Source organism: Nicotiana tabacum, chromosome 15, assembly GCF_000715075.1.
Source record: "Nicotiana tabacum cultivar K326 chromosome 15, ASM71507v2, whole genome shotgun sequence".
NCBI lineage: Eukaryota > Viridiplantae > Streptophyta > Magnoliopsida > Solanales > Solanaceae > Nicotiana > Nicotiana tabacum.
This window is the reverse complement of record NC_134094.1, coordinates 68,702,524-68,710,765: the sequence shown is the minus strand read 5'-3', so window position 1 is coordinate 68,710,765 and position 8,242 is coordinate 68,702,524. Positions and strand designations below refer to the sequence as shown.

At 36.2% G+C, this 8,242-nt stretch overlaps 1 pseudogene; it reads left to right on the top strand.

Annotated features, from left to right (window-relative positions):
• Positions 1 to 4,920: 4,920 nt before the first annotated feature.
• Positions 4,921 to 7,976, top strand: LOC142169664 (uncharacterized; annotated as a pseudogene).
• The last annotated feature ends 266 nt before the right edge of the window (positions 7,977 to 8,242 follow it).

Sequence of the window (8,242 nt, the reverse complement as noted above, 5' to 3'; positions counted from 1 at the left end):
ATATTCCTCATGCTAGGTTGTATATGATAATTGATGATTTGACATGCACATTGACATACAGGCATAGAGATTTACTTTCCTCATGCTAATTGATAAACAAAAAGTCTTATCTGATGTTGTAAATTGGAAAATATGGTTCTTTTGATAAACTCATGTTTAATTGATTTCATTGGTAAGATTTAGACTTGGACGATTATACTTGAAAGACATGTCTATTTTCTGTATTTGTGAACGAGCTGATCATTACATCTCTTTAGTTATATACCTTTACTGTCTTCACTATATCGTTATGAATTGTTATTGGCTATTGGTGTTGGGCACTGACCTTTCCTCTAAGCTCGTCACTTCTTTCAACCTAAGGTTAGGTTTGTTACTTATTGAGTACATAGGGTCGGTTGTACTCATACTATACTTCTGCACCTTGCATGTAGATTTTGGAGCTAATGCTGCTGTGTATGGCGGGAGCTGGCATTGTAAATGTACCTACGTTCTGGTTATAGCTGCCTCTTGTTCTTGATAGCTTTAGATTCGTTAGTCTGTTAACGTATATTTCAAACAGATGATGCGTTTATTATGTACCAGCTTTGTAAATTCTAAATCTTAGAAGCTCATGACTTGTACTATCGATCCTTGGTATTTTGTATAGAATGCTCAGTTCTTTTATTTATTGATTTCTGTTATCCTATTTGAGTTGCGCTTTTTATCATTTGACTTACCTAGCGGGTTGGGTTAGGTGCTATCACGACAAACTAGATTTTTAGGTCGTGACAAGTTGGTATCAGAGCTTTAGGTTCATAGGTTCTACGAGTCATGAGCAGTGTCTAGTAGGGTCATGCGGATTGGTATGATGACGTCCATACCTATCTTCGAGAGGCTACAGGGCATCTAGGATAAATTTTCCATCTTTTTTTCCTTATCATGCGACATTGATTCAGCTTGAAGCATATCTCTTTGAATCCATTCCACTCACTTGTGTGTTGTGTTGAGCGCTCAATATTAGTTGTGCATCGACGACTTGCGATTCCATGGTTGAGGTGCGAGATGTGTACTCGATATTGTGGTTAGGGGCTAGTCTGGAAGACTTGAGGCCAGGTTTTGACCGCAACTTGGGTTCGGTGGTTTTAGTGCTGTGAGTATGTACTTTTGGGCTTGTATGTCCGGTATTGTCCCAAGGAGTGGGACTGGTGGCTTAATTAGTTCTTGGATAGCAATATGATGAATATGAGGTAACTGCGGGATGTGTTCATATGTCTTTGATGTGATGAGAAGGCTTGCTTGGGATGTGAAACGGGCTATTGGGTGCTTGATTCCTCTCTTGACATGTTGTATAGTCCTGAGTTACGAGTGTGTTGAGAATCTTTCATGTTGTTCATGTGTGGGGTGAAGTAATTCTTATGTTTTGTTGACGAGCATACACTCGGAGAGATTTAGTGAATACATAGTGGTTGTGACTATGGTAGAGCGTAAGGAGGTGCCAGTTTGAGGCTAAGCAGGTAGGTTATCTCATGCGGGATGTTTTGAGTTTAACAGATGATTCGAGGTATTTTTATGATTAGTGCTACATCGGTTCATGAAGGATTTTGTTGAATTACAGTAAAGGATTATGGTAGTTATAGAATAAGGGTATTCTGGAATATCAGATATCATGTCATATGGCTTCAAGCTAAGTGGGGGAGTATGCTATCAACAATCAGAGTGCATGGTTATGTGTTGTACTAATTTAGATCTGAGGCATGTTTGAGGATCGGTTATGACTTGAAGAAGTTGGTTTTGAGGATGACTCGGGTAAGGAAATTTCTGGATGCATGATGTAATAAATGTTATGGATATATGAAAGTATTTGGATGGTTTATATTTACTGCTTGTGATGAATGTAATGTACTAAGAAAAGGGATTCACTTGGTTGCCTAGAGGTGTGGATTACTTCTGGGAGCGTTGGTGTACTAATGGAGCACAGGTCGTCCGGTTCATTTGGGTGGTGCATTTGAGATGTGAATTGGGTGGATGACTCTCGAGAAGGTTATAAAGAGTTCAAGATTAACATGTGGCATTTGAGTATTTTTCGGATTTGTATATGGCTAAGATCAGAGGTTTGCATTGGATGGTGTCGGTGCTCGCGGTATTTCTATATTATAATGGTTTCTATATTTTAGTATCAGAGAGATTAAGGAAACAGCCTCAGATTCACATAAGGTCACTTCAGATTAAGTATCTCGGATGCAGTATTTTGAGTGTTTAAAAGAGAATATGGTGGCTTATGGGATTTAGGACGACATGGTTTCATGCTAGGGTCTCTTGTGGTGAGCTTTGGGTAAGAATCGTAGTGTTCTGACAGGGAGAAGTGTTAACTTGAAGGCAATTCGGAAAGAGCTCGGATAAATAGGATAGCTTGGCACTGGGTTGGATTGGCAATATGATCTGTTCTTGGGCTTCTTTTGATGTGGTAAAGCTACACTAGTGTTTTGTGGCACTACTCTTGAGTCTGGTTACAAATATACCTAGGTGATACGAGCACGCTCGATGAAATTGCAATCAAGGATCTATATTTACCATCTGGACCAATCACGAGAGCTAAAGCTAGATAAGCTCAAGAAGTAATATTGGGCTGGTAAAGAAGCTACTTGATATGAGATCGGAAGTCACAGGTATGGATGAGAATCCAAAATTTATTCACGTATCTCAAGTGAGCCTAAATGGAGATAATCATGATTCCTAATCAAAATGGTGATGAATTAACTTGTGATTGACTATTTAGCCTCTCTCTTAATAATATATTTTGTAGTACTTTATTTTTAGAATATATTACTTTGAGTGTGTTTTTATTTTATTTTGTAGGCATGCAACATTTGGTGAACAATTTGGGAGAATTGGAGCAAAGGAGTGATACTTAATGCTATCCAACATTCACAAAATTATCCGAACATTGGTCCAACTTCAAATATTAATCTGTTCAAGTATAGATCAAATTGGGCTTCAAAATTCATCATTATTAAATATATTGAAGTCTAGATTCTAATGAGCCAAACCGTTCTTAATGTGAAGCTTCTTACATCAAGTTATGGTCCTATAAGCTACAACTATACAAATCTGGATAGAATCACATTGGTCAACTTCAAAATTAGTTGTGGAATAGCATAAGATGAATTTAGCTGTTAAAATTATCAAAAGTGTAGCCTAATATGTCTTCTTTTCAGAGAATCAAGAATTGTGCAATTTCCACATGCCTAGGAAAAATTATAGACTTTCTACCAAGACTGCACCAATATGTCGAGATTTCCAACACAAGAGATTCAATCATTCATACTTGGTGGAAAATATTGAATTGAATTGTTCTTGTAAACTCATTTAAAAGGTGCATAAAGTATTTATATGTATGACTGTGTTTGTAGACCTTCATAAGATTTCTTGGATGACTTTAAGGCCTCCATTGTTGAAGATTGCATGTAGCCACCATTGAAGACCATTTTAGTATTTGCTTTCATGCTTGTAGTTTGCTAAAGAGTAGGTGAAATGGCTATCACTCTTTCATTATAAGATCATCATACCTTTGAGTGTTATATGAAATATATTCATCTCTTTCAGAGTTTAGAAGAGTTCTCCTTAAGTTCTATCAAGAACTTGTCTTTGATTGCTTCAAGGATAATTTCTCCTTGTAAGTAATCTTCTATCTTAGATGATATATTAGGTTACTTGATTGCTTCTCTTGAGGTTGTAGATTTAATATATCCATGGTTGCTTGCGCTTCTAATCTTTGGGTCTAATCTCCTTGCAAGCTTCGTAATTTTATCTTTCGATTCTATACTTATTGTTATTATCCTACGTCACTTCCTACCATATATACATCATATATCTTTTGATCTTGGGTTCCGCATCCTTTGGTATCAGAGCCTAGTTGATTATTTTGTCTTATATTTGTTCAAGTTTTGAGCTCTTTATTTGAAAAAAAAATAAAAAAAAAAAGTCCAAAATTACTATAATCTAGAGCAGTCTTTTGTTTCTTGATTTTTTTGTCATCTATTCTTCTTATTCAACAATTAGTATTTTACTTAAATACTACCTATTGTGATCTTTTTTGTCCTCTCTGAATCAAATCATTTTAGTCTTGCAGCTCAAGTTATGATTAAATCCATATAGTCAATCCTGTGTATTCAGCTATTCTTGCTGAATTTTTTTGTTCCCTTAGTTTTTTTTCCAGCATCATTGTTTCTTCTCTTATCAACACGTGAGCTCTTTATATTGGAATTCTACAATAGAAATATTCTTTTGGAGTCATCTAGATTTAGTTACTTGGCAGAACTACAAAGGAAAACTCTATAGTAGTAAAAGGCTTGAGTGGAGAGATTAAAAAAAAGCCAAAATTATTGAGGGACAAACACGAGGATTGTGTGATATTGAACGAGTGTAAACACGTGAGGGAGTGTTGTAAGGACCTAACTTTTTTTTATTTGTATAAGCATGTCATACGCAGGTAATGATGGTGAAAGCACAAGAAGTGTAAATACCAATCCAGATATATTGGTTGCCCTTCACGCAATGCAACAAAAATTTTCAAAGATGAGTATGAGATTAGATAATATGCAAGAGAGGCTGGAAGAAAATAAAAATAGGAGAAGAGTCCCAGTGAACGAAAAGAGGCGAGAACAACCACGGGTTGATGAAGAACACTTTGATGACATTGAAGAAGATAGTGATAATAACTATGTTGATATGGGAAGACATGGTCAAAGAGGGGATAGAAGAGGAGGAAGACCACAAAGGGGACTTAGGAATGAAGAAGAAGTTGATAGTAATTTGGGTAGTATTAAGATGAACATCCCTTCCTTTCAAGGGATAAGTGATCAGAACGCCTATCTAGACTAGGAAAGAAAGGTTGAGAAGGTGTTTGATTACCATAATTACTCAGAGGAGAAGAAGGTAAAAATGGCAATTACCAAATTCACCGATTATGCTTCAACATGGTGGGATAAGATAGTGGTGAATAGAAGAAATTTTTTGGAGAGACCAGTTTCTACTTGGGAAGAGATGAAGGCTATTCTGAGGAAACGATTTGTTCCTTCACACTACTATAGAGATATTCATAGGAAAGCAATGCATGATGGTTACAAGAATAGATATTCATTTAAAAATGATGGAAGAAAGGTGACACTTTCACCTTTAAAACCAAAGCAAGTTTTTTAAGATCAAATGAAGTTAATAAATTCTCATGGGAGTAAGGAGAAAGAGAAAAAAAGAGAGCATAAGAAAAAGGAAGAGAATAAAATAGATGGGAGACAAAAAAGATGATTTTGTAAAAATTGAGAGACCCAATGAGCAAGAAAAACAGAAGGGAGAGAAAATAAAATATTTGTGAGGAAAAAGAAGATGAGGTAAGAGAGAGAAAAATAAGCCTATATGCAAAATCCAGAGAGTGTATGAGTGCTTACAAATCTAGGTCACACCTTGTGGTTCTTTTGTATAAGGAATCTTATTTGAGCGCTATTCAACTAACCATTCCTTTGCATAGTGTTGCTTTTTTCTTTTGCAGGATTTCAAGGATATCTTTCCTGAGGATGTTCCAAATGGATTGCCACCAATTCGAGGAATTGAACACCAAATTGATTTCATCCCGGGAGCGTCTATTCCAAATAGGCCGGCTTATCGAAGCAACCCTGAGGAGACAAAAGAGTTGTAGAGGCAAGTAGAGGAGCTTTTAGCAAAGGGACACATCCGTGAAACTATGAGTCCATGTGCAGTGCCAGTGCTTTTAGTGCCAAAGAAGGATGAACTTGGCTAATGTATGTTGATTGTCGTGCCGTTAACAAGATAACGGTAAAGTATCATCATCCCATACTTAGACTAGATGATATGCTTGATGAATTACATGGTTCATGCATATTATCTAAAATAGATCTTAAAAGTGGATATCACCAAATTCGTGTAAAACTTGGTGATGAATAGAAGACTGTATTTAAAACTAAACATGGTTTGTATGAATGGATGGTGATGCCTTTTGGATTATCTAATGCACCTAGTACTTTCATACGTTTAATGAATCATGTTTTACGTTCTTATATTGGAAAGTTTGTTGTGGTTTATTTTGATGACATCTTTATTTATAGTAAGTGTCTTGATGAATATGTAAAGCATTTAAATGTATTTTGGAAGTGCTTAGAAAATAAAGATTATATACTACCTTGAAAAAGTGCACATTTTTTATGGATAAGGTAATCTTTCTTGGGTTTGTTGTCAGTAGTAAAGGAATTGAGGTAGAGGAGGAAACTGTGAAGGCTATCAAGGAATGGCCAACGCTAAAATCTGTGACCGAGGTGCGAAGCTTTCATGGTTTACCTAGTTTCTATCGAAGGTTTGTTAGGGACTTTAGCTCTATTGCATCACCATTGACTGAGGTCATAAATAAGGATAGGGGTTTTACATGGCGAAAGGAACAAGAAAATGCCTTTAATTTGTTGAAAGAAAAACTTTGTTCTGCTCTATTATTGTAATTGTCAGATTTTAACAAAGCTTTTGAGGTTGAGTGTGATGCATCAGGAATCGGGATAGGTGTTGTGCTAATGCAGGATCAAAAGCCAATTGCATTCTTTAGTGAAAAACTTGGAGGAGCTACATTGAATTATTCAACATATGATAAGGAGCTTTATGCATTGGTGAGGTCGTTGGAGACATGGCAACACTACCTTTGGCCTAAGGAGTTCGTTCTTCGGATAGAACATGAATATTTGAAGCATTTGAAAGGCCAAGGAAAGCTCAACCGAAGGCATTCCAAGTGGGTTAAATTTATAGAAATATTTTCCTACATGATTCAATACAAGCAAGGTAAAGAAAATATCGTTGCTAGCGCACTATCTCGTAGGTATGCCCTTCTGTCAACTCTTACTTCTAAGTTGTTGGGATTTGAACATATTAAAGAATTGTATGCTAAAGATCATAATTTTTGTCAAATATTTGAAGCATGTGGAGATACTTCTTTTGGTAAATATTATAGACATGAAGGCTATTTATTCAGAGAAGGTAAACTATGTATTCCTATGTGTTCTATAAGACAGTTACTAGTAAGAGAAGCCCATTCTGGAGGCTTGATGGGGCATTTTTGTGTTCAAAAGACTTTGGAAATATTTCATGAACATTTCTATTGGCTCATATACGTAGGGATGTCGAAAGAATTTGTGTCCAATGCATATCATGTAGGCAAGCAAAGTCAAAACTCTTGCCTCATGGGTTGTATACACCTTTACCCATACCTAGTGGACCTTGGATTGATTTGTCTATGGACTTCGTATTAGGACTACCTAGGTCAAAAATAGGGATGGGTATCATATTTGTTTTTGTTGATAGATTCTCTAAAATGGCTCATTTCGTACCATGTCACAAAACTGATGATGCTACTCATGTTTCTACTTTGTTCTTTAGGGATGTTGTTAGGTTGCATGGCATTCCTAAAAATATTTTGAGCGATAGAGATGCAAAGTTTCTTAGCCACTTTTGGAGGGTTGTGTGGGGCTTTTCTCCGTTTGATATTGTGTATGAATTTATTCCTTTGACACCATTAGATTTGGTTCCTTTACCTGTAAAATAGAGGGTTAGCTTAGATGGTAACATGAAGGCTGAGATGATGGAGAAAATCCATGAACAAGCACGACAACAAATTGAAAAGATAAATGGACAGTATGCATCGAAAGCTAACAAAGGAAGAAAACGTGTGACCTTTCAACCAGGAGATTGGGTTTGGGTACACATGAAAAAGGAAAGGTTTCCAACTAAAAGAAAGACCAAACTGTATCCACGCAGAGATGGACCATTCCAAGTCTTATAAAGAATCAATGATAATGCTTATAAGATCGACTTGCCAGGTGAGTATCAAGTAAGTGTGACTTTTAATATATCTGATCTTTCTCCCTTTGATGTAGGTGAAGATTCGAGGACGAATTCGTTTGAAGATCGGGAGAATGATACGAGCACTCTCGACGAAATTGCAATGAAGGATCTATATTTACCATCAGGATGAATCACGAGAGCTAAAACTAGAAAAACTCAAGAAGTAATGCATGAGTTGGTAAAGAAGCTACTTGAAATGAGATCGGAAGTCACAGGTGTGGATGAGAATTCAAAATTTATACACGTATCTCAAGTGAGCATAAATGGAGATAATCATGATTCTTAATCAAAATGGTGACGAATTAACTTGTGATTGACTATTTAGCCTCTCTCTTAATAATATATTTTATAGTACTTTATTTTTAGAATG